This window comes from Corvus hawaiiensis, chromosome 2 (genome assembly GCF_020740725.1).
Source record: "Corvus hawaiiensis isolate bCorHaw1 chromosome 2, bCorHaw1.pri.cur, whole genome shotgun sequence".
Lineage (NCBI taxonomy): Eukaryota > Metazoa > Chordata > Aves > Passeriformes > Corvidae > Corvus > Corvus hawaiiensis.
In genome coordinates, this window is record NC_063214.1 from 87,704,939 (window position 1) to 87,732,138 (window position 27,200).

Genomic DNA, 27,200 nt, shown 5'->3' on the forward strand with positions numbered 1-27,200 from the left:
GTTGTAGCCATTAAATAAAATGTGAGATTTTGAAATGAATGATATTTGAGTACCAGACTTTGGCTTATAATGGTAAAGTAAGAGCTTTGCTAATAAATCTGGTTAGAGCAGTGCCATCCTGAGGAGTATATTGACACTGGAAACCTTTGTCATTTTAAAAAAAGACTAAAGGCTGTTCTTGACAAGATGAAAGAGGGTTGTTGGGTAGAGAGGGCAGGGTTCTTTACTGTGACCATTCCTCTTAAATAATATGTCATTATTTTTAATGACATATTATCTATGTCAACTTACACTGAAGTGGGAACTGCTGCTTTCAGCAAAAGGAAGCGTTATCCTAGACTCCAACTGAAAAACCAAAGCAACCCCAAACTTCAGATTTGACTATATTACAATGTAAAACTAGAAATGTTTGAAGATACCTTTGACCTTAAGACTCATTTGTTAAATATGCAAACAACAAATGATGTTGCTGAATGTTTAAAGTTGCATGAACAAACACATTTTGAAATGCATGTGGTACAGACAAAGTCTAGAAACACTTAGGAAAGATTCAGAAGGTAGAACTGCCCAATAAATTAAGAAAGAGCCCAACATAAGCAATGACTGGCCATGGCACATCGGCTAAAACCAACACAGTTAGTGACACAGAAAAGGAAACAAAACCTGTTCCATGTGATGACACCTAAACTACTGTTGGTTATTTTAAACTTGGAGAGATGTGTTACAGGCAGGAATGCAAGCTTCCCTGGAGAGCATGTGAAGGAGGTAATGCAAAAGAAGCCAACACGGATATTACTGGGTGTTGTTTCACCCATTATTAGTGGGTGAAAATGCAGTACTTCCTGTGGCTGGAGATTTGGAAGTAATGAAGTTTCAGTCAATCGTTTACAAGGAGAGGAATTCCATTTTCAGTGAAAGCAAAAGAGATGTTATGTTTAAACTGTCTGGATATTATTAATACAACATGATTGCTTTTTTAGGTACTGTAGTAATTTTTTGCAGCAAAGAAATGTAGAGAAAAGATCTGCAGGGATCATTAGTTTAATCTATTGAAACGTACAGTGCCCCACTGCCCCCTTTTGCCATGTACCTGGAAGAGCAGCAGCTACAGTAACAGCTGCCACCACAGCAATGGGTACCTTTTTCTTGCAGGGCATGTACCTTTTGAAGTGGCTCACAGACCAGTGACACAAGGGATCCTTTGAGAATCTTCTCTTTCATGTTACAAAAGGAAAATACTTCGAATATGACCTCTTCATTTACATGCCTAAGGACCAAATATTCATTCTTCAGTCCTGCAGATTTTCCAGTGAAGTCTTAAGTGACAGTTAGAGTTTGATCCCAAGAAAATTTGTTCAGAAGGTACTGCTATGCAAAACATCTAACAGGGATGCTGAAGAAATGGAGTTAAAAACTGCATCAGGCCTTGCCCTCCACATGCATTCTGCTAGGAACCAATTCAGTCTGGTTAATATCTCTTTTGTAAGGCGTTTTGCAAAGGAGGAAACCCCATAATTGTTTGCTATCTATCTGTCTTGCTTACCAGGAAAAAAACACGTTCAAAAAATTCTGTGCTAGCCCTTCAAAATCTTCCTGCTAGTTAAGAGGGTGCACTTGAATAATTATGTTTATAGTTGTCTTTCTATTTTTCACCGTTGACAGTACCCTCTAGGAGCTTGAAAATTATTTTGGTTTTCCTACCATTTTCACACTGAAATCTATGTAGAAAAGGAATAGCCTTGAGCTTATGTTGGTGTCTTACTGTCTTGCCAAGATATATAATTTTTTTGCTTTTGCACAAGCATCACTGACAGTGAAAACACAGATCTTGGAACATTTTTAATCTGTCAGGTTTCCTGCAAGGTTTGTAAAGAATAATAATGAACAAGTTCATCCATTCTATACTAGAGTTACCTCCTGGCTAAACTTGTCTGTCTGCATTTTTAGAGCAAGCACTTTGATGTTTGTATTTTATAGAGAAATGACCCTCTTATGCATTCATTATTTTTATAAAAATATCAGTGGAAACATACAGAAGCATATGACATAGAAAATCTTTCTGTTTGCATGTTGCATGTATTCTTTTACACCAGTTTTTTGGAAATTATTAGACTCTAAATTACAAGATCTAGGTTTATAGCATCTAACCAAGGTTTGCTTTTAATGTGAAGAGGTAATAAATAATCTTAGGATGTTTGACTTTTATTTCCATACTTGTTTATGACAACTCATTTGTTGCCATTGAAAATAGCCACTGAAATATTTTGGACAGTAAAAGGATAGCAATAAACACCAAATTATTGAGAATTCAAAGGGGATGGTTACAGAGTCTGTCAAAAAGTGAGATAAACATGTAGCAACAGAACTGCATACAAATTCTATCAGTTCTTTAAAAATTATGTAAAAAAGGCCTGCACATGATCCTTAGGTCAGAATAATGATCTGATCCTCTATAATGAATTTTGGAAATTTGTAACCAGTTGAGAAACAGCTGAAGAAAAACACCTGTGTAGGTAGCTAAAGAGACAATACATCTGTAAATAGACAATAAATGTGTAGGGGAGAAAGGATGCAATTCTTTAAAATATTGGAGCAAGGAATCCCACCGTTGCCATTCAGTGCATTGCCTGTTTAGCTATGGTTAATTACTGATACAAATGGTAGAAAAGGATGTCTTTGAATATCTGAAGTATGAGCAAATGAGGAGCAGCACATATGAATTTACAAAGATAAAATCATATTGGATAATGCCACATTTTCTGAGGGAAAAAGAAGTAAAATTACTAGACATTGTAAAATGTCTAGAGTGCAATAAAACATTATACATTGTGTCTCTCAAAGCACTGTATTGAAAAAGAGAAGATTGGTTTTGGTACAGTAAAGACTTGTACTAACATTGACAAACAGCTTACTGGAGGACTGTGTAAAAGGTGGCAGGTGTTTGGAGTTAGGAACATTTGCAGTGAGATGGCTGAAAAAAAATTGCAAGGCATAGTTTATTTCACATCTCATGAGTGGTCTGCTTTGACTGCAGATTCCTTTGGCTAGAAGCATCCTTGATCTTGTGTTTCCCTGATCCATAGCAGACTTCCCTTGGGTTACAGGGTGGTAATAATAATTGATTAAAAAATCAAGGATGTATTTTGCAAACTTCACTTTCCCCATTTGCAAGACATATTTTGCTGTGCAGAGTTTAATTTAGGTTCATGTCCGATAATTTTCAGGGGTGTATTCCACTGGATTTATTTTGTGGGATTCATAAATAATTACTTTTTAGGATGACCACTCTTCCTTGGATCTTCCATTTTGAGTGGCAACAAGAGAGGTCTCTGTCACCTAATTTAATTACCTTTGATCACCATCTCTAAAAGGTCTGTCATTCTCCATCAGCTGAACAACATTAATTAATTTTTTTTTTTTTTTTAACTCTCTCTTCTCCCTAGAGGAACACCAATGAATGCCAACTTTTCTTCTTAGATCCATAAAGGTCTCATTGACTCTAGTGAGATCTTAATATCTACCCTTTGATGAGAGAATTTGATCCTAACATGTGTCCAATTACAGAAGTATCCAAAGATTCACTTCCTAAAGGAGCTTTTCTGGGAGTTACTGGTGAACTGCAGTGATTTTTTTTCATCCAGTCACTACTTCATTATTTCTGAAGCCCAGTGGTTTTGCTCAATGTGTGACATTCATTAGAAAGCAACATGCTAATCAGAGTACTACTGTTTTATGTTAGGTTTTCCTTTTTTATTACAGTGCTACCTGATATTTTACTTGACATTTTAGAAGCTGGATAGAAATTTTTCACTTTCAGTCTTTTGTCATGCTGAATGCATGTGATGGTTTCCATCAAAAAAATTCAGGGAGCATGTTGTTGCCACTGTGATGAGGGAGATCCTGGGGCTCTGTAGAGGTTTACTGGAGTCAGTGGATCTCTGTGAAAACTCTGGTTCCATCTTTTCAATTTTCTTAGGATCATCTTCAAGTTTTTGAAGGTTGTGATAATCCAAATGTAGCTTCAGGGAAGCATGAGAAACCTCATTATGTATAGATCCCATCAAAGATCTAGTAAACAAGAAATCCAAACAAATAAAAATGAGACAGCGATATAAAAATATAATTAAAACGGCTTGAATGACTAACCTCCGTGTTGGTGAAAACACATGGATAATTTAACAGGAAAATTGCTGTAAATACTGTGACAGTGATGACAACTGTCATGTTTATATTTGATTAGATTCTGTTCTTAGAATCCTCAACTTTGACTTTCTAATTTCATCTGATTCCATCAGCCTCCCCATACTTCTAGGAAAAGTGTTTGTCTAATGATCAGGATTGTAGAAAAAAGTAGCATTTTACTATCCTAGAAGGTTCACAGACTTGGTAACAGATTAGAAAAAACAATTTCTAAAATACTAATTTTACAGAATGCTCTTTTAGTCTGAAGATACTAGTTTGAGCCAGACATCTGTTAAAATGTACTGAGAGAAGTCAGGTTTGCCCAAGCCTCACATTCAGATGGTGGCTTGGGGTGGACTCTCCTGCCCAGCTGGGGCTGGTGATGGGAAGCAGGATCTGTGGAGAGCCTCCAGAGGGAGATGCTGCCCAGCAAACCTGCTGCCTGGGTGTAGAGATGTGCCTGCTCCATGGCTCTTCCTGGGCTTCCCTGTGCTCCTGGGGCTTGAGTGCCAGCCAAGCACTGCTTGAACTCACAGCCCTGAGCGCTTGGCCCTGGAAGTCCTTGTTTACCAGCATAGGTCGCTGGAGAATTTTATCTCCCATGCTTGTTCTTGCTACTCTGAGTGCTGCTTGCAAGGAAGTTGACAATTTAATGAGATACTTGGCATCAAATAGGTCTCTGTGCTGTATCCAAGTGCTTACTTTCATGAAAACCCATATTTAGTTGGTACTTTGAAGTAGGTGAGTGTCTGGATGAACCTGTAAGGGCAATGCCAGGGCTTCCCATAGGAAGGGCACCTCTGCAGCACCTGACCAGAGCAAGAGCAGGAGATGCCCCAGCACCGGTGGTGGCCCACTGAGGAGCACCTTACACTTTTGGGGGTTGCATGGTTTGGAACTTTTGCAATATGTCCTGTACATGCTACTTTTCAGTGCTTGCTCAGGCATAGGCTGTGTGCTGAACTTTGTCTGGAAATCAGCATTATCACTGTACTACTCAGCAGTTTGGCAACACACTGAAAATCCCACCATTAGCTTTTCAGTGTGAGCATGTCCCTGCTTGCTACATGGGCACAGATAAGCTTGTTAAGTGATGGAGACTGACATTTGCTCCTGGAGAGAGAGGCCTTTATTTGGAAAAGTTATCAGATATTAGAATGATTCATCTGCTACTTGAGGCTAACTGTTTAGCTTTCCTTCAAGTCAAATTAAACAGTTGCTGTTGGCATGAAAAACAGGGAAGGCAGGCAGAGTAAGAAGAGAAAGGACAACTTATAATTAAAATCAGGCTTGATCTTATACCACACTTCATTATACCACTGAAGAAAATGGCTGGTTTTACTTCCAAATATTTAGACACTCCAAGCAATACTCAGCCATAGCAACACAACTTTAGACTAAGCAAGAGCAAGTATTACAGTAGGAAGATTAGCTAAGTAGTTTTAAATGCTCTTAAATGGCAACATAATCTTTGAAAAAAATATATTGTGGGCCTTAAAAAAATTGACATCGGCATAGTCATGAAGTGGCAGCTGACCTGCAAGTGTGGTGTTGCTTAGCAATACTTCACCATCAGGCAAATTGGGAAAGTGGGCTAGAATGATTTACACCAGGGAAGAGATATATGCTAATTTCCTCTAGAAGATTCAGGTTACTGTAGTTATTAGGAAGGATATTAGATCATAAATACCTCTCCACCTCTTCTTCCCTTTTTTTTTTTTTAAAGGTGTTGAAAAGTAACTCTCCTATGAAGACAGGATGAGAATGTTGGGGTTGTTCAGCCTGGAGAAGAGAAGGCTCTGGGGAAGCCTTATAGCACCTTCCAATACCTAAAGAAGGCCTACAAAAGAGCTGGGAAGGGAGTTTCTACAAAGGCATGTAGTGATAGGACAAGGAGGGATGGATTTAACTGAAAGAGGGCAGGTTTAGATTAGATATTTGGAATAAACTCTTTGCTATAAGGGTAGTAAGGCACTGAAACAGGTTGCTCAGTGAAGTTGTGAATGTCTCATCCCCAGAAGTGCCCAAGGCCACATTGGATGGTGGCCCTGAACAAACTGGTATAGTGGCAGGTGCTCCTGGCCATGGCAGGAGGGTTGGAACTAGATGATCTTAAGGTCCTTCCAACTCAATCCAGCCTAAGATTCTGTGATTCTATGGTTTCGAGAAAGATGATCAATTCAAAAAACCAGTCTGTGAGAATGCAAGTACATTTGCTTCCAGAACAGTAATTTCAGAAATGGTTGATACAAGCAATACAGTTGGAGGGAAAGAATAATTTAATAACACAAAGGAAATTTTATTTTAATGCTTCTTTGAATATTTTCATAGCCACTTAGATTTCTGGATTAGTTGCCAGAGTCCTGACCCTGCCAGAGTCCCTGCAGGTGGGATGCTGAACCTGCCTGCAGTTCAGCTGCTGCCAGAGGCTGTGCCAGCCCAACTGAGCTCACTGCAGGACCCAGATATGAATTAGCTGGTGGTCTGGGTTGAGACAGATGAGGAAGAAAAAGAAAATATTTTGAATTTGGAAACTTGGTGGCAAAGTTTGAGAGTTTAATAAAGATAAGAAACTTCTTTCTCCCTCTTCATGTTTTGATGTGCAATCCACTTTTTATGCATCCATAGCAGTAGATAAGGAAAGGGGAAGCATTTTGCTTCACCTTGGTTGCCTAGTCCAGACAGATCTCTTACTTTGTATGAGAGTAAAGTGAAAGCTTTGTCTGTCAGACTTCCTGGTTATACTGTAGAGACACAGGATGTAGTGATGCCTTCTAGTGTACTGCGTGGCTGACAGGACAGCTTTGCACAATACATGACAGAGGTGCTGTGCTCTCTCCTGTTTTTCCTAGAAATTTTTCCCGAGTCTTAAAACCCACAAGAAAGATAGCTGAGGTTCCGTCTACACCCCCCCTCTTAAAACTGTTGGTTTTACTGCTGGTGGTAGACAGGCAGTTTAATTGCGCTTCCAGAGTGTAGGAGCTATAGGTGTGCAAAATCCGTTTGCATAAAACACATAGATTGTTTCTGTACCCTCCCACTATGATCTGCACAAAGCCTAAACCCATACTGAGCTCTCACTTCCAAAGGTTTCTGTATGAAATTAATGTTGCACTCTAATTGAGCTTGTGTTGCCCCAGAAATACTTACACCCAACTGAAAGGTGCAGCATGTTTGTAACATGTAACACAGGAGCTGCTCAGTACAAAGATCTTGGGAACTAGAGCATAGTATAAGTTAGAGTAGATGGTATAGTCTGAACTGTAATATGTATATTGTATGATGGATTTCCATGAAAAGTATAACCACATTATGATGTGGTGGCTGCCCATAGAAAATAAACACAATAGCTTTTCATTTGCTGGCTCTTTTAGTACATGGTCAAAGAGTGAAATGGATTTCATATGGCTATTTCTTAAGCTGGAACTCTGACATTTCTATAGCAGATGACAAATGATTTTCTAGGCACATTTCTGAGTTCATCTAAACTGAGAGGTAGCTGTTATCTTTCTGTAATATCAGAATGCTTGTTTGAGAAGTAGTTATTCCTCTCCTTAAAGTGACATAAAGTATGTGAGAGCAGGATGCAGAGGGTCAAGTACAGGCTCTTTTGTGCAATAAATAACTTCCAAGTCATAACTCATCTCTTTATATAAGTATCCAGAAAGTTTTCAGCACATTTTTGTCTTGACCTTTTAGCACAAACAATAGTACTTCTGCTTGCTAGGCAAGTGATTTTTGCCCATCACTTGCGAGGTTAAAATGAAATAGCAGTGATTTTTTACCACTGTTTCAGAGGACTGCAAAAAGAAAAGGTATTTAATCGAATGCATAGCTTCAGGGAATTACCAACTGCTATTACGAAAATAATGGAAAATATTTCAGAATTCCCAACCATTACATATGGCTTTTTGCCAGTGTACCATTTTAATGATAATTTCAAGAAGAGACAAAGCCTGACAACATATATCATGACAGAGAAATCAGAGCTGCAATCCAGAGAGCAGTTTTAGGCAGGAAGCAGTGGGACAGTTTCACAGTTCCTTTCAAATAAGAAATGTAAGCAACATACAAATGTGCTTTACACACATTTGTGTAAATAAATAAATTTAAATGCACCATTAAAACTTCTCTCCTAAGTAATGTAGTGGAGAAAATCCTCCCCAAAATGTAAGTTAAACTTGCTATGTGTGTGTGTTTTCGTACTGTCATCACTGCACCTTCCTGTGAGTATGACAATACAAACCAGAACCAGACACTATTAATGACTTAGTAACACTGAGTGATGTGACTGTGTATGTTTTATAAATATTTACATTTTGTCTTTATTAATTCAGATTTTTCTAGGATGGCAAACTACTGATTTCAGTAGGGAGCGCAGGCTTCTGTTTGACCTCCAAGTAATAGAGGGAAAATTAACCTCCGTGTGCATAAGTAATAATAAAACACTTTAATCCAGAGTTAATACAAACTCTAGTCATATTCCTGTCTTCATACAGACTTTGCTTTTGCAGGGTACTGTGCAGCTTCACTTTCTTGGATGAACTGTGCTAAACTGCATCAGTGTATCTGCTTAACAAATGCTTCCTGAAGAACAGTGAAGATCCTGAACGTGTTTGCAAGGGCACCCCGTTAGCTTGCACACATCATCCGTGCCCTCAGTGCCCAATTAATGGCCATAACCTCCTGCTTCCTCCTGCTCTCAGCTCGAGCACCGGGGAGGCTGGGTGAGGCTGCAGAAGCAGGCGTCTGGCTCTGGGGATCTGTGCCACAGTGTCCCTTCGTCAAGACATCAGCCATCACACACAAGCTTTAGCTACTTGCCCTCCTCCAGCCTGGGAAAGGCACCTTTGGAGCAAGACACGCCCTTGAACTGAAGTGAGAAGATGGACAAAAAAGTGCAATGTTCCTGAGTTTGCCAAAAATATTTTACTTACCAAACAACACAGCTTTCATGGGCTGAGAGACCTGTAGCAGAGAGGAACTGTGGAAGAGGAAATTTGGGCTCATTTCGCTGTGCATATCAGGCTGTGGCCAAAACCAAAGTAGCTGTGCTAACATGTGAAAAGTCATCTGATGAAAGGCTGCTGCCAAACAGGAGGAATAGCCTTAATACATTCTGTTTTTTGGTTTTGGTTCCAGAAGATGTGTGTGTCTCTTGACTGTAATAATACTCAATCATCATGCTATAATGAAGGGCTTTTCATGTAATCATCTGTAGAACTGATTACTTTGGGCTATACCCTTATCAGGCTGAGCTTCTTGGCAAAATTCCCACTGACATCAGTAAGAGAAGGAGTGGACCTTTCCTCAGCAGTTTACCGCTATTGTTTGACAAAACCACGCTTTTCAGACACTTCACAGTGGAGATTAAATATTTAGACTCTTAATTCTTGAAATATTAAAAAGGCACTGTAGAGATAACACACTCGTTCTCAGAAGTCTAAGTTTGTTCTGGTCATTATTGCTTCTAAAGAGTACAGCACCAAAGCAAGGCATGAACAGGCATGGAAAAGATTTTATCCAAGATGCTGAAAATGGTAGACTCTCAAGGTGTCAAAAATAGGAAGGAAGATAAGAGATTTTATATTGTGGATGATACAGAAACATTTGCTTGCTATTTCTTACCGTAAAAAATAACCAATTCAGCAATCCAAATCACTAAAACTTCAAAAGATACTATACCTACAGATTTACTCATTATTTTTAAAAAATGTACTTCATCCTTTTTAGCCAAGTTTTGCCACTAACTCTGAAGGGACCAGGATGCCCAGGAGATCAGTAGGATCTGAAAAAGGACTGGACACTTATAGCAAGAGCCAGAACACACACAATATGAACTCTCTAAGCTTGTTTGTAGAGGTTAAGAGCCTGTTTTTCAAAATATTGAATGTATGTAATTCATTATGACTTGAGTGGGAGTTCAGGGCGTGCAGCAGTGCCAGAGAAGAGACCTTAATTTCCTGTCACAAGGGCCAAGTGTCTCTATATTTGGATATTCTTGCTTTTCATAATTCTTGCTTTTCATAATTTGCACTGCAGTAGCAATTAAGGGATAACATTACAGGCAACGATCCCATTGTACTAGAAATAACAGTTGTTCATTACTCCAGAGGCCTTCAGCTCTAAAGCCAAGGCAATTATCGGAGGCAGTTTATTGAAAAGAAAAGTGAAGAGCAAATCCCTGCAGTGCCCATCTTTAGGCACCAAGTGCAGGTGTCTGGATGTGGAGGCTGCTCTGTGGAAATCCTCTGCTTGTCCAACACACAGGCAGATCACTCGAAGCCGTGGCAGAGGTGCCTGAGAGTTGCACAAGGAGACACTGCAGCGTTCCCTCTGGGGACCATGTAGGTCAGGGCTGGGGAGCACAGCCTGCACAGGGCAGGGACAGGATGAACTGGGCTGTGGAACTGCACTCTTGCGGTGGGGTAAGAGACATGTCATCACCAAGCATTGTTTTTCCCACTTTCAGCAAAGATTTCAATGCAGTTGCCTGTCAGAAGGAGAACAGCAGGTCATTGTGTCCTGCAGCTTGGGTTTTCAATGAACTAGGCATTTGAGAATGTGTTCAGGAGAGCTGGTCACCTCCCAGTGCAGCTGACGCATCTACTGTGAAGGTGTCACAGAAGACATCCTGCCTGAGTACACAGTTTCCAGACACAGAGACGCAGACTAAGGGGCTACAGAGGCAAGTCAGGGAGTGTAGGAGAACTTCTCTACCTTGCAGTGTAAACATAACCTTCATGTGTAGGTAACACAGGTGCACCTGTGCTGTGGTTTGCCATAAGACTTGTATGATTCCATAGCATATTTACCACGTTTCTTAAGGATTATGCTTCACAAACACTTTCAAAAAGGTCCAATCTCAACTAAAGAGTTGCAGGAATATTCTAAATTTGGTGGGTGGTATGTGGATTTTTATGGCTATGTCTGCACTAGCTCAGCAGAAGCAGACTGGAGGAAAAGGGATCTGGTGCTCCAGGGGTTCTTACTTTGGACCAGGTCCATGGCATGGCCTGAACACCTGCACACCCAGGAGCATCTCGTGAAGGGGCTCTTCTTCTGTAGCCCAGATGCCTCTGGGGTGCACGCCAGGCAGTCTGCTGGGACAGGCAGGAGCTCTGCCTCAAGAAGAGTGTGCCTTGATCTGAACTAACAGACTCCTGCAGATGCTCCACCCACGACCTGCACTCCCACGGGCATCAATTTTGTGGTCAGAAATAGACACAGAATTTGAGGTTATGCACAGCACTTTAGCTGGCCAATCTCTTCTGTGAACTGATGCACTGAGCCATTTTTCCAGAAGCATGACATTCTGAAGCCCAGTCTAAAGCACAGGGCTACGCTGCTTCTAATCCTAGCTCTCCCCTGAAATGCACACCTCTCTTTGTCCACCATTTTATCTGCTTACTTGCCTTGCTTGGGTTTTATGAGTATTTGGTTTTGCACATTAGTCCTAAGATGTGAAGACTTCCATATAGGCATTGAAAAAAAATAAATTGAAAAAAAAATTCAAATACACTAATAAAAATGCTTTGTGATTATACTAATATAAAGGAGAAAAAAAGGAAAGGAAGGAAAGAAACAAGAAGGAAAGATAGACAATATAATCAGGATATTGTCAAAGAGAAGTGGTGCTGGAAGGTATCAAAATTTAGCTAGTAAAACAACAGTGGTTAACAAATATTCTTTTCTCAAAATGCAGATATTTCCACAGTGCTTAGAATCTCCTCCACAACATCCTTGTTCAACATCAAAATATTCTGTTTTGTGAGTTGAAAGTGTTAAATTTTCCTATTCTTTTCATGTTGACTTTGTAATCATATTGGAATAAGGAAATAAATGCTACAATATGTTTCTACTAAATGCTGCAGATATTGATATACATAGGACAGTGTTTTGACAGTATCTATATGGAAGACCTAAAAATCATAACTTTTCAGAATTTTTTTCTGAGACAAATTTGACTTTTTTAAATTCTGATTCAGCATGAAAAAAATATTGAAATATTAAGTTTTCCCCAAGAGTGGAAACTCTTACTGGTTGTAATTATAATTATCCTAAATACTTTTGTTTCTGAAGCCAAATAGAGCAATGGCAGCTAGAATATGCAGGCCTACATGTTGTAGTCTATTGAATTTCACAGTTTATGCTTTTCATTTGAGCAATTTTCCTTAATTTTTATTTTCTTACTGTGTATGCAACTTATGCAAGACACATTCATTCTAAAATAGCTTTTAGTCATTTAAATCTTTTGCTCTATTGTTTCTAACATCAGACATTTCAGCACTGGGATGTTAGCAAAGCATAAAATGTCTCTGATTTTTTCTGACAACATTTGTTTGATCTGTTCCCTTCTTGGTTAGGTTATGAGATTAGAGAAGAATAGACTCTTGGTATCTAAAGAAAAATATGTATGGAAAGTTTAAGATTTTTCCAGTAAGCCATTCAAGTATGAGCTCAAATATTTTTTTTGTATACCAGACTTATTTTCTTAGGTATTGCTTCCTTTTGTATGACTATGTCTAGAGATATTCATATCCCCAGGTGAGACCTGAGAGTATTTAAGGGGAAGAACACACCATCTGGAACATTTTTCAGTTTATACATTTTCAACATGATTTAGCTGTACCCATCAGCTCTGCAGCTTGGCTTGGGCTGCACAAGTTGACTGGTGTTTTTCTAGCTGCTGTCCCATTGGATTTATAGTTCTGCAGTCCAAATCCACCTTCCAGTTAACTACAACCCCACTGACAATTAATGATGTTGTATGAGGTTAATTGAGGATATCATTTGCAGTTATGTGGAATCATGTGATGCCTTTTTTTTTTTTTTTTAATTTTTTTTTAATTTTTTTTTTTACCTAGGGTCACTTTCTGGAACAAAATCATGGCTTAATTACAGGGGTCTTATGGTCAGTAAATAAATTTGAGACTCGAAGGCAGCGTTGCAGAGACTAGTGATAAAGCAGAACAGTCACAGCTTGGATAAGAGATTTTCTACAGCATTTACATTTCAGTTATCACTGGTTTTTTTCCCACTCTTGGAAAACCTGCCCCAAAAGCAGACTGGCCACTCCTAGGGCTGAAAAAGCCCCCAAGGATTTAGAAGACGAAGGTTGGCTCCTGGCTTGCTCAAAGAGACTACTGGAGAGAAACAAGGCTTTTTTTGTTAGGATTGATGGAGAGAAGCATTTTGTGTTGGAAGGTCATTCTGGCTGCTGTTTTATTTTCTGTTTGTCATCTGTTTTTATAGACCTGAAAGGGTGCTTGGTATTTCCAGCCAGCCCTCCCTCCCCATCCTCCTTTCTACGGTATTCTTGAATATTCTGTGCAGCTCTGCCCTTTCATTTTGCAGTTGGGTGTCACGTCAAAGGGAATCAAAGCCTACTGAGGTGCAATCCATGGACTTGCTGGGCTTTGATTCTTGCCCTTCATGCATTATCAGAGAAAGTTCTCAGCCTAAGGAATTTATGTAACTCTTGAGAAGATACAACAGTTGCAAATTGGATTTTCCTGGCCATAGAAGCATAGAATACCATTGAACAGTTCCAGGGACCACAACTAGTACTAGGCCTGAAAATAGTTGGGAGTATGGGCCATAAGAACATGCAGCCCCTCTCCTTCCTCGAGCAGGACTGTATCCACTGGAGTTTTGTCATTCTGTGACAGAGAAAGTTACAGGCGAAGTTAAAACTTCATTTTAAACCTTTAACTTCTCATGTCACTTGACTATACCCTTGAAGGAAAGTGATTTATGACATTGGCTTTTCCTCCCTTGATCTACTAGGAGATGAAGCGATGCCTGACAGGGATATCCATCTTCATTGCTGATATTTTGATTGGAACTCGTGGGTGCTAAAGAGACAGTGACCGTGCCTTTCAAAATATTAGGAGGTGAAGAAATATGCTTGAGGAGCTGGCAGATTATCAGAGGGGGAAAAAAAAAAATCAGAAAAAAAGAATCTCTGTTAGGAAACCAATGTTTGTTTGCTGACACTACTAACTAGTCCGTAGGGGTTTTGTCATGTAATTGCCACTGATCTTAATAGATATATTTCTTTCTAGGCACACAGTAGGTCTTATTTCTTAGTTTGAATATTTTCAGTTAGCTTATTCTATAGGCAAAAAAAGAAGGACACTGAAAAATAGGCAAAGCCTAAGATTTTGCAAATCCACTAACTATCACAAAATATGGGAGGATTTCTTCTGCTTCCAAGGCTTCTGGAACTGCAATTGGCAATTGGGAGTGCTTGGTATTCTGGTAGTGACCCTCCTCCCTTCACAGCCAGCTCCTCGGAAGAGTCACAAGATGGAGACATGATGGGTTTGGGTTTCTCTGTAGAGAGGTCAGAGGCAGCAGCATCGTGCTTCAAGTGCAGGTACAAGGCAGCAAAGAAAAATAAACAGAAGCTTTGCAGAGAGTCAACTGAAGCAAGAAAACAATATAATAAATAAACATAACACACTTTTTTTCTCATTTCCAAACTCTGCCTACGAGGGCTGGTAAATAAAACCAGTCAATCTGTGGAGTGATTCCTAGTCAAGAAAATGAGTTAATATGCAGCAGAGTGTAGAGCTGGTGTGCACCATCTCTACCTGCTCGTTTGTTTTCCCTGACACAAATATTTCCTATCATCATTAATGATACTTTCTGGAGACACTGGACAGATGTGATAAAATCACTCCACATTTCAAATGCATGTGGTTATTAGTCACTAATAATTTATGTTAGTTTTTTATTGGTGGCTACAAGTTGTCAAGAAATATATCTTCTGGGTGGTGAAACCTATTCTCCTCTCATAAATATGAAATAAACCTGAAGTGAGTAGTGTGCCACTGATGCACAGCAAGCATAATTGAAGGTAATATGATTTCTATTTGCAGGCACCATGCTAATACTGAAAGAAGAGCAAAGTTCCCCTTTGTGCAGGAGGCCTGAATGCCCAACAAACCACCTCCTGAGCACTCAAAATTATGTACTTCTTGTCTCTCTCTAAAGGTGTGAATGAATTTCATTCAAAGGACACAAACCAACCACATAAAACCACATCCAGTTGTTTTACTTCTCTACTGGAATCATTGTAGTTTGTATAAATGGAAACTGGCTGGTCTGGGAGAAAAAAACAAAAAAACCAAAAAAACAACAACCAAGCTGAAGTATGTGTACTAATTAGGACCATCATCCAGTGCAATGATCAGAAAAATGGCTTGAATTTATTAAGGGGAAATCATTGAAACTATCAATCTAGTGCATAGTAAAAAGCCTAAAGATAATAGATTGCAGTAGACTGGTCTGTGTAAGCAAGAAAATAACAGGGAACACATTTGATTCTTGGTATATGGGTATTGTATACTTGTACAAGTATATATACTTGGTATATGGGAAATTGCTTTTTTTTTTTTTTTTCTGGAAAAAATCTGAAGCATCTATACACATTTATTCCATAGGCAAATAAAGAAGGACACTGAAAAATAGGCAAAGCCTAAGATTTTGCAAATCCACTAACTATCACAAAATATGGGAGGATTTCTTCTGCTTCCAAGGCTGCTGGAGCTGCAATTGGAAATTGGGAGTGCTTGGTATCCTGGTAGTGTTCAACAGGTGTGTTTATTTTCACCTATGATATAGTTAGCAGCTTGTGTATCAATGTGTACAGCAAGCGTTTGCTTTTAGAAAATTATATTGATTGGGTTTTTTTATCTTTTTAGAAAACCCATTGCAATACATACTGTGAGCACAGAGAATGACACAGCATAAACAAGAGAGAAGTAATCAGCATGGTTCCCTCCCCCCCAGCAGGAATAAATCATTGTAACTCTAAATCACACAAGTTCTTACAGGACTCAAAGAGCCCTGAAAATTCCAAGTCGCAGAAGCAGATAATTAAAGAGGAAAAGTTAAGACCGATAATTCTGTTTAAAATGTTTCAAGAACTCATTGGAAATACCTTTCTTTTCCTTCTTTCTCTAAGTGGAAAACAAAATGTAATTGGAAAAAGAAAGTGGACCAAAAATATTACTTACAAATTGTCCTTAGCAGCATAATGGCCTAATTGGTGAAGGGGTGATGCAGTCCTGGAGTACAGAGAATGGCACAGATGGAGAGCAGTTGTGTGTGCTGATGAGAGGGCAGATGCTCTCAAAGGCATTTTGCAGCATTAGATATCCTGGCTCGTCTCCATCGGCGGCACCGATCTCATTACTCTCACCACGTGAAGAGATTTCACCCTCTAACGCCAGGGCTGCATGGCTATAATGAGGTGCACCAGTGCTGGAGACAGCCAAGAGAGCCTAGGAGCAGAATTTTAGGAAAACATCTAGAGCAGTTGTCATCTGTATTTTCACATGACCTTGCAATTCAAAATAGGGTAGACAGCAGTCTGGTATGACTAGCTGATACTGTGCAGGCCTTAACAAGAACATCCCTTGTCGGTGGTTCACTTATTACTCATACGTTAGTCTCTGCCCAGTTTACACTTGCAGTTTTGCACTATAAATATATTAAATACTCTTTATATCAATACCTCTTTCTGTGTATTAGTCTCAGTTACAATAATACACTCCATTGTACAGTTTGAACAGGGGTGTCTAAATAAAAGTTGACAGATTGCGTTGTATTGTGAATTCCCTCTGAAGAGACATAAAAGACCTTTTACAGTACACAGGAAATGAGTAACACAAAAAAGCAGTATGTAAAATAAGTTGTTTAAAGATAGACTGGGATTTTTTTCTTTCCTGCCTTGTACAAAAGTAAAGGGCTATGCAATGAAATCAAAAGGTGGTAAATTATAAAATATTAAAATATTTTGTGACATGACATATATAATCATATAAATAAAATGCAGCACAGCTAGAAGAGACAATAAAGTTAAAAAATAATTTGGAGTCTTGTCTACATATCAAAAATATATAACGAGACAATTAATGGCAACAGGACAAAAAAAAGGATATAAAATCTTCAGAATCTTAGCACAACAACCATTACTAAGTAGCAGTATAATAAGTGGAGAAGGAAAGTAGAGATTACCATGTAGGAGGTTGTTTGCTGAAAAGATTTTAAACTTCTCTCTGAGATACCCGATCCTGGTTGCTGTAACAGATATATACAAATCTGTGCTGATTTTCCATCTCACCCAGTGTGGCTCTTCAGTTCCAGATCCTCTCCCTGAACTACAGATCATGCATTCTTCCACATGCCTTTCTGAAGCTGAGCAAAATTTTTTTTCATAACATCATGATTTAAACTAACTTTTTGATTAGTAGCAGGAAGAGTTAATAATTAAATAGAGAAAAAAGTTAAACCTGCAGGTAAAAAAAAAGGCCATTTCTTTGGGTCTGGTTACAGGCAAATTTGTGCACCTTTCTGTAAACAAACTGTGTTTTGATGAAGCAGTAAAGTTCTCTTTCACTTCATACTCTCCCTATTAATTCAACAACAGCAAGAAAGACAGAATCAGATCCTTGATTGCTATTAATGACATACTGTAAACGGTTGCAAGACAATGCAAAACAAGGGTGTAATTGATATCGTGACAAACATAAACCAAGGGAAGCCAGATATGAAATACAGTTTTTATCTTGGTTTCTCCTTGAGAAAAAAACCAACTTAAGCATAGTGAATTGGTAGTTAATAGTCTCATAATTAAGAAGCAAATCCCCAATAAAAGGCAGGCTGGCCAGAAGTAAAATGGGTGCAAGACCCAACATGCAAGTTGCAGGAAACCCCCTTGTTTTGCAATGAGAAACCCAGCGAGTGAAACTGTGAGCATAAAGCTACTCATCCTGTAGGTAATGTACGGTTTTGGTTGCTTATTCTTCTTTAATCTGAAACAGTAGTAAAGGCTTCTGGATTTATACTTTTGATGGATAAAAACTTGTTTGCTAGGGCTTGCAATTGAATATGTGGCTACCAGGAGAATTTGTTCTCCATCTCTAGTTTTTGTAGCTAGTGAGTGTTATAACCAATATAATTCCTCTATTCAAAGTAGTAACAATGCAGTAATGTGATTTGTATACAAAAAGATCCCTGCTTTCTTGTGGAAAGAAATAACAGCATAAACCAATGCCTTTAAACACTTCTCTATTCACTCCTGGGTGCAGGAAATGCCATTCCCCTTCCACATGCTTAATAAAATTTCAAAATTTTATTTTACTCTCTGTACACATAAATATGCATATACATTTACAGTGTATATGTATATACTTTTTACTGGTGAAGTTGTCTAAACTCACTTTAGTAATCTAGACTTTATATTAATCTGCTTTGAAGTGATGTCAAGAGGTAGGAATACATCTTCTAGCTGGGATTATGGAATAAAATGTTCTGTATTGCTAAAGCAGCTTACTCTAAACTTATCAATTAACATTTAGAGTGACAGGTCTGACTGTGTGATGGTATTTTTGCAAGTTTCTAGATAACAAATAGCCTAGCTTTAAGAAGTAGGTTTAAAGATTGCAACTCATCTCTTGAATTGTTGGTTGGTTTGGATTAAGGCCTTTTACTTGATGAAAAATACTCGTTATAAAACTGTTTTAAAAGCTTCTTATGTATGTAAAATACCTATGCCATTTTATACTAGAATGCTGGTACTTAAACACATGCTCTTAGACGTGCACACACACAAACAAACTCCCTAACTCAAACACTATAAATTTAACATATATACAAGCAGCAATAGCTGAGTCCTTGAGGTTAGGCTTATTGTCATTAAATATTGAATGTAAATGGCTGATATTACTGAAACAGCAGCAGCAGATTAGAAAGCAATACGAAGCCAAGACTAATCCAGAATCTGAAATGCATCATTTCTAACCACTGCACCTCATGGGAATCTGAATTTCATCTATCAGGCTTGAGAAATTTCAGCTCTCAGGGAAGCCAGAGGACTGAGAAATACCCACTTTGTTACATATTTGAGATTATCTAGTCAGAGATTTTAAAAAATGGCTGGTGTTTCATTCTTTACTGTCTCAGCAGATTGGGATGATGATGTTGAATTAAACTGCTGTCTTAATAGACTTGAAAATTAAATTACCATAAGTAATGGATTATGTATAATCAAAATAGTTTATGACATCTGAAAAATATGAAGACTAATATCATATGTAAAATTGGAATCTGACATAGAATCATAGAATATTTCAAGTTGGAAGGGCCTGAAAAGGTTATTGCTTCTAACTTCCTGCTCCTCGCAGGACTGCCCAAAAATAAACCATATGACTAAGAGCGTTGTCCAAATGCTCCCTGAACTCTGGCGGCTTGGTGCCATGACCACTTCCCTAGAGAGCCTGTTCCAGTGATCAGTCAAAACTAGAAGTGTGCTCTTAACAGCTGCCAGGATGAGCCCTTGGCTTTTTCCAGCCTTTAAATTATTTTTATAAGCAGAATGAATTTTCTGTGATAATTTCTAGGGCATACATTCTAGGGGGTCAAACTACAATTCTGGAACATTTTGCACTTCCTCACAGACAAGTATTAGAGAAAGTGTAAGGTGTGAACCCTGCTGAATCTTCTCTGTAGTTGTTCTTAAGGCAATTCGGCATTGATCACACTATGATTTGCTCACTGACAAAAATGAGATGAAGAATGAAAAATAAAGCTCAGTGTTTACAGAGACTTGGATCATCCCATGGACAAGGAATGACAAATGTCTCCTCAGACATCAGATGTCTCCTCTTACCTTGTCTATGTCATATGTGAATTTGTCCTCAAGAACAGCAGGACCTACTTATTCTTTTGTTCAACTTTTCCCTTTAAATTTAAAATGTTGAGTCTGTTAATGTCTTGGCCATGTGAGCTTTTCCTTTGTGCTTGGTAAATTAATGTAATGCTATAGAATAGCCAAAGCGCAAACCAGTAGTGCACAAGCTGAACATAAACAAGTTATATAACATTGCAATCATTCATTTATTAAAGTAAGTGGAAATTTCAAGGCATACGTAATCTTTTTGGACAACTGACAGGCAGGTGTGATCAAGAGAACAGAGAATCCAGTGATTGTAGGCAGACAGAGAGACAGGTTTGTCTGGGTGATTAGAAAGTAAAGTGAGATGGAATTGGGAAAAATGGGAGAGATCATTGGCTGTCCCAGGACAAGCAGAAGTAACAGTGCAGAGATTGCTGAGGGGGTTAGACAAAGAAGCTGCAGCAGAAATAAGTGTCTCGGGAGATTAAGGAGACAGTACCCATTCACAAAGAGTAGTGCAAAGCATCTGTGCCAGAGCAATGGGATAAAAAGAAGGGTAAAATGGGCTTAAGGAACTGTCAGACCATTTCCTACAATCAATAATCCCCCAGTATATTTGTTATAGAATGGAGAAACATAACATCGGGCCCCAGACACGTCCCAGCTCAGGTCACTGTTGCATCCCTCTTGTTTGTGGTCCACCTCACAGCACACCTCTGCCCGAGGTCAGGGAGGGGCAGCTGGCCCCTGCCACAAGATGGACGATTTTACTGCACCAGGCTTTTCAGCTCCACTTGCTTTCAAACATCCTCACCCTACAGACCAGAAAGATCTTCATCCTACCCACTGCATGACATGATCTAAGTTAGCAGTGACCTAGACCATTTTTAAGTTAACAAAGTTTGAAGTTAAACCAAAGTGAATCAACCTCTAGTCTTTCTCACAGCTCCTATCTTCTGTCACCTGCTTGTCTTCCCTTGCATCATGTTTTGGCCTGATCTTCCCTTCAGCTTGTTCTACACATCTCTTTACCCATCACAGCATTTGCTCTCTCATATGCCACAGTCCTAGAGACAGGCAGCTGGAAACACCCCAGTCTTTAGAAACAACAGCAAAAATAAGAGATGCTCTTCCCATGCTGACGTTGGAGAGTGCTGAGGTCAGAACCTGCCCCCAGTGAGGCAAGTACAAAAGCAGAGCGGGTCCTAAAGACAACGTGTAAGAATCCCGTCTAAGAAGTCAATTGCTGAAACAGGAATACACGAGGAAAAGTATCTTCATACTGATATGAGGCACACACACACAGACTGGGGAACAAAGCTGTTCCCCGGCTCACAACAGGTAAGAATTGCCCTCTTCTGGCAGCAGCAGGTGCCTCCACCAGCTGTCTAAAACATCAGTCACAGCCCAGCCTCACATGCATGTCCATGAGGCACAGTCCTTGCCACTTTGGCCATTTCTGTCCAACTCTGAAGATCTTGACGTTCAAACTCCATCTCCCAGCTTCCTTGATCTGGTCACCTATCCATCATCAGTGTAAGGACACCCTGCTGGTGGCATGGAGTCACCTGTTTATCTATAGCTGACATGCCCAAAACCAAAGCTCACATGTCCTCAAAGGATTCAATCCCACTGCTTCCTGAAGCTGACTGGCCAGCTGCAACAGCAGTGAGCGTAGTCTTCAGGGAAGTGCCCACAAACAGCATAGATGAGACCAGTGAACTCTGCTCCTGAAACTTCAATACCAACAGTCGCAGTGTTGTCATAGTTCCGTTTGGATAAGGGGATGGGCAGGATTACATGTACCTGAAAGCTGGTCTGCTACGTTCTCCCCACAAATCTTGCTTTGTGCAATATTATTTTATGTGGCACTCAAGTATTCTTGCAAGTGGATGCAACAAAAATACAGGTGCAGATCAACTCACAATGCCCAGTTTTTGAGGGGTGATTCTGTTTTATTATTTCCTTCATATTAGAATGATGCTAGCCACATTTCTGATGAAAGATGTGTTTGTCTTAAAATATTGCTAAGTAAGAGATCAAAGACACATGGAGGACCTGAGTGTCATGGAAAACTCTTGCTTTGGACCATAATAATCTTCCTGTACATTTGCTGACCCCGAACAAAATTGTCTTAGCTATGGGTTGGGCAGTGTTGCATAGGGAATGCACAGGTGCTTGCAGACATCCCTATACAAACACTGAAATAATCACATGACAGTTATTGACACTAGATATTTTTTAACAAATGAACTGTCAACAAAGCCATTTCTATAGTGGGCATAATTAATCTTTTTTTTTTTTTTTTTTAAATAGCATTACTTTCTTGGTGTTGAAATATTGCCAGAACACCTTGCTTGTTTAAATGTCTGGAATTCCCTTGCTGCTCTCCTGTCCTGACTAACAGAAATAACACGGTGCCGTTATGGTGCAACAGCTTTTCCCTTACCCCATCTGAGGCATTAAGGAATGTATTAGCCAGAGTTGGATGTTCAATGGAAACATGACACCCTGTTCTTATTTTGCTGTGATTTCCTGATGAAAATCAATCACTTTGTTTCACTCTCTGTGGGATTGTGTTTCTATTTTTCTGTTTCACAAATATGCTGGTTCTTATCCCCTGAGTGCTTATCATCCCTTGTGTGCAGGATCTTGTCAAAGGGCTTTTGAAACTTCATGTATGTTAATCAATCAGTTAATCTACTTAGAGACATTTTCCAATAAATCCAGGAATTACATAAAAACTGATTTTCACTGCTGAAATAATACTGGTTACATCTAGAATTTCCATATGACTTGTTCTTGTTTCAGCCAAGCACAAGTTGCCATGTACAGTTTGAAGCCTGTTAATACCCCTGCTCAATTCTAAATATGTTTTGTATTTTTAAGTGTTTTATGATAGACGTTTTTAACAAAAGCTTGTGTATTTTTGTTAGCACCTCATCTGCTTTATACTTATGTCTCCATGCAAGTTTTGTGGATAAGCACATGTTTGGAGATTTTTTAAAAATTATTTTTATTTTTGTAACTGCTTTTTTTCTGCACACCTTATTCTGACTTTTTGGCCTATGAGTCTTGACTGCAGGGGGGATGCTCAGAACTTACCTGATATGGAAAAGGCATATGAGGGAAGGTGAATGCAAACCCAGACCAAACTACTCATGCTCCAGGCTTTTCAGACCAGATACATCCTGAAAGTGTGACATACACTGAATACTTAGATGCACAAATACAACAGTTGCTGCAGAGATGGTTGTTTAAAAAAAAAACTCAGCAGGAGCAATAAGCACACTATGCTTCTTGCATAATAGCTGAGTGGTTTGAGCATTTTGTGGAATAGGGGAAATTGTCCCTATTCCAAGACTCTACTGCACTTATTAGTCCATATTTTGTCCTGTTCTTCTCTAGTCTAAAAAGCATAGGTTCTTCAGGGAATATGGATTTGAGCACTGTTGCCTCATTCCCATTAACTTAAATGCTAGGCTAAAAATCCCTCAGATTTCTTTTCTTTAGCGTGTTCCTGGCTGTCACCTCCTTATACCCACACTGGCAAAGGTAATTTTTTTCCAAGTGAGATCATTTTCTTGAAAAGTGAAATATCTGAAAAAGGCTGAGAGGGTTCAAAAGCCATCCCCCTTCATGAGGAAATGCTGTACCATGGTTCTGTTACACAGAAGGCTGGTCTTAGACAATCTACTGTCTATCCAGCATTACTGAAAACACCTAAGTATGTCCCATCAGATGATTGCCCACAGCAGAGGAGCTTGCTCTCAGTCCCTGGGACTTTCTACTGTGTAGCTTGCCGACACCTCTCCCTTTGGCAAAGTTTCTTTCCTCTTCTAAGTAACTGACCCTCCCCAAGCTACTATGAAGGCTGCTCCATGTAGTCCTGCTATGCTCAAGTGCCCAATATTAGGCAAGATGATGTCTAGTTCAAGGGTACCTAAAATTACTCCTCCTGTCACAGAGGGAGAAAAAAAAGACATATGTCAAAAAAAAAAGGCAGACTGTCAAAATTGTCTGCAGGTGCAAAAAACCCTACATGAATTCCACATGCAACCCCAAGTGAGTGTTTCCCAGCACTGCCTATTACTGTGAGCAACTCCCTACTGAACCTGAAAGCTCCTCAAGCATTTAACTATATTCACACATGTTAAGGAGATCCTGTTCTGGGAAGATAGGCACTTATCTCTTGCCTCAAGTCCCAGTACAATCCAGCTTAGGAAGACAGGCATTTAAATCCCTTTTAGAAGTCTGAAAAATTAGCAGCAGTCAGAATTATGTCTGGCTTTTTCTGACATGGGCCATCAGCTTCGACATAGGTGCAATAAGGCTGAGAGCATGACTTGAGCTAAGCACGGGAGTGCAAGTGTACATTTTACCATTAGACAGGGACTGATGTGTCACTGACATCTTACAAGACTGCCCCAACTACTACACCACGCTTGGGCAAAAAGCATTAACCTCTCCTACTGTGTGTGGATACGAGGAGTTGTTGGCTCCAGTTCTTATCTCAAGAGAAAAAAAACCCAAGGGAAGTAAATTCATATATGTGGAAAAGATGTGTCATACAGGAGACAAGAAAAACAAAGCATAACCTTGTAAGTCTCCACCCTGTGTCAGAGAGGATCTGGACTGCTAGGCCAACCTTGGATTTGCTTTTGCCTTCTCTGATGTGGCCCTGTGCCTCGTGTGTTCCAGGCTGCGCAGGCTCTCAGCTGCAACACCTACCATCCAAACTACCCGATGGTTGCTGATTATGCCATTCTGCTAGGAAGTTGGAGCTCAGGGCTTAATTAGAGTTTAGAAACATCACCCACTTCCTTTCTTACAAGTTTTTGCATCTTTATGCAAAATGTGGGTGGAAGCACTTTGATCTCATTAACGTCAGTCCTGCAGTAGGGACAGAGAGGCTGGATCGTATGTCGATAGAGTGTTAGGAGTGTTTCAGATGAGTTTCCAAGAGGATATCAGTGCTCTAGCTGTAGGCTGACTTTGCCCACTGGCACTGTGAGTTCACTTGTAGTCGGTGGAAAGAAGGAGGCACTCTTAAGTGCCTCAGAGAAAGCTGTCACTTTCTGCAGGTCTTCAGAAGTGCCTCTCTGTCCTCTGCCCATACAGCAAAGCTGAGGAATTAGATTGCTACTTTTGTCCCTTCCAGGGTTAAGACATGTAAAACTTCACTGAGGTAATAATGTCTCAGTGAGGTATCTAACATAGATGGATGAGACTCCAGCCTGAATACTCGAGGCTTTGCAGTAAATGATTGCAAGAAAAAAACCAAAGTGTCAATAAGAAGATGCAGGCTGTTGAAAACCAAAGAAAAGAAAATATTGATTAAAATTAGGATGTATTATAAGACAATGTTAGAAAAGAATCAAAGACCTACAGCCTTTTGTAATTATTTTCATTTCTCATGCCCCATAAGCCTTTAGAAAAAAATAATATATTGTTGGAAAAAAATTTCCTTATCCTTTCTGTGAAGCTCTACTCATGAACCATGGAGGGCTGAAAATCATTGTGACACCCTGAGAAAAAGTAGTGGGTCCAGTAAGACTGTAATGTTAACCCATTAGTTTTCCCTAAGTTAATCTAATTCTTTGGATAGCACAAAAAATGACATGAAATGAAAAAAGAGGAGTATTTATTGCAGTAGCTTGAATATGCATCAATTGATTTTCTTATATTAGAAAACCTGAGAAAGTATGGTTTATTTATATACAGATTGTGTAAATACACTGTAGGCAACAATTTAATGTTGAAAGGGCTTTCATTAATGGTGTAGTTCTGAGAAAAGGATGTAAAGCAACATAAAAGAGTTGATATTTGATTTTTACTGAGATAAGTTGAAAGAATAATTCACCTTTACTAAATGTGTTTCTTCTTTCATGTTGTTTTGTGTTGCTCTTTCTACTGCTCGACGCATGCTTGCGAAAAGTATCCATTAGGAATGAATCCCTCATTGATGTGACTTCATGATGTCTATTATTTATGTTTGTCTAATTCTATGTGTTAATAAAGAAAAATAATCATCAGAGATCCATAAAATTAAATGGTTGTTTTATCCTGGAGCAACTACACACCATGCTTTTTCTTGATATGTATTTCTAACAGAAGACATGAAGTCAGTTCTGCTGAGCGATGTAATCTGATACTGAAAAAGTATGTTGTTAATTGTATTGTTTTTTTAGAAAGTATGGAGTGGGGTTTTTTTAAAGGCTAGGAGATTACATTTCAAACACACTTCCAAAACTTTGTACGGCTTCTCATCTTTCTCAAAGACAAAAAGTTACCTAAAGATTTAAAATTGAATATATGGGCCAACGTCTCCTATTGTGCAATGACTGATTTTTGGTTTGTATCGATACTGAGGGTAATCTGGATTTTTGAAACCCCCCGGTTCTGTGAATGAAAATCACGACATCAGGGCTAGGCGCTGTATTTCCTGTAGCCGAAACCAGCCACCTACCAGAAGAACTGGTAGACAGGAGTTTTAGATAGATAGTTTCTGTCCCGAGTACTCGGACTAAGTACTCAAACTAAGGCTGAGGAATGAAAACTGACAACACGAAACTTTCGAGATATAGCATGCGATATACCAGTAATCATTGTAAAGAAGGTCTTCGTCAGACAGGTGTAGAATTCCGGCTCCTGAGGTAGGAAGGCTCCGTACACTGAGCTACATTTGGAGAAATCGGTACCTGCAACTGAGACCTCGAGATGAGTAAGCCTGAGGGATGCCCGAGATGTCAGAGGCCGTGCCCAGACCCAGCGACGCAGCAGCAGCCCCTCATTTGTGCCAGAGTGAAGGGAAATGGTGAGACAACCCGACGAGCGTTTTCAGCCACGGGATCCTGAAGCAACGCCGTGTGCTTCACTCCGCCTAGGCACTGACTGCCTGTAGCTGTCACAGACCGGGCAGCAAGAGCCTCTGTGCCCAACCCCGGCGGCGTCACCGGGCGGGCTGTCACACCGCCACCGCCGCCCCCCTCGCTGCTCCGTCGCGCCCGCCGCCCCTCTCCGTCTCCCCCTGCCCAGCTTCCCGGCCGTCCCGGCGGGGGCCGAGCCGCCGCGCCGTCGCTGCCGCCGCCGCCGCCGCCGAGGCCGGTCCGCCCGCCGCCGCCCCTTCCCTTCCCCCGCCACCGCACATGCCCAGAAGGGCGGGAGCCGCGGCGAGCCCGGGCGCTGCTTGTGACAGCGGCGGCGCTTTCTCTTCCGTGGGTGGGTGGGGGCCGCGTCGCGCCCCCCGGCCCGGCCCGGCGGAAACACCGCGCCGGCCGCCTGCTCGCCCAGTGCCTTCCCCGCCGCGCCCCGAGCCTGCTGCCGCCGC

At 40.0% G+C, this 27,200-nt stretch overlaps 1 protein-coding gene and 1 long non-coding RNA gene across 3 annotated transcripts in view; one reads left to right on the forward strand and one right to left on the reverse strand.

Annotated features, from left to right (window-relative positions):
• ZBED1 (zinc finger BED-type containing 1) overlaps window positions 1-27,200 on the forward strand; it is a 53,267-nt gene that overhangs the window by 13,258 nt on the left and 12,809 nt on the right. The gene's annotated exons all lie outside the window — the stretch shown is intronic.
• On the reverse strand, window positions 2,189-26,909 carry LOC125336006. Its single transcript, XR_007207623.1, has 2 exons — window positions 16,209-26,909; window positions 2,189-4,068 (listed from the first exon to the last, which is right to left on the reverse strand). It is a non-coding gene; the product is annotated as an uncharacterized LOC125336006 (long non-coding RNA).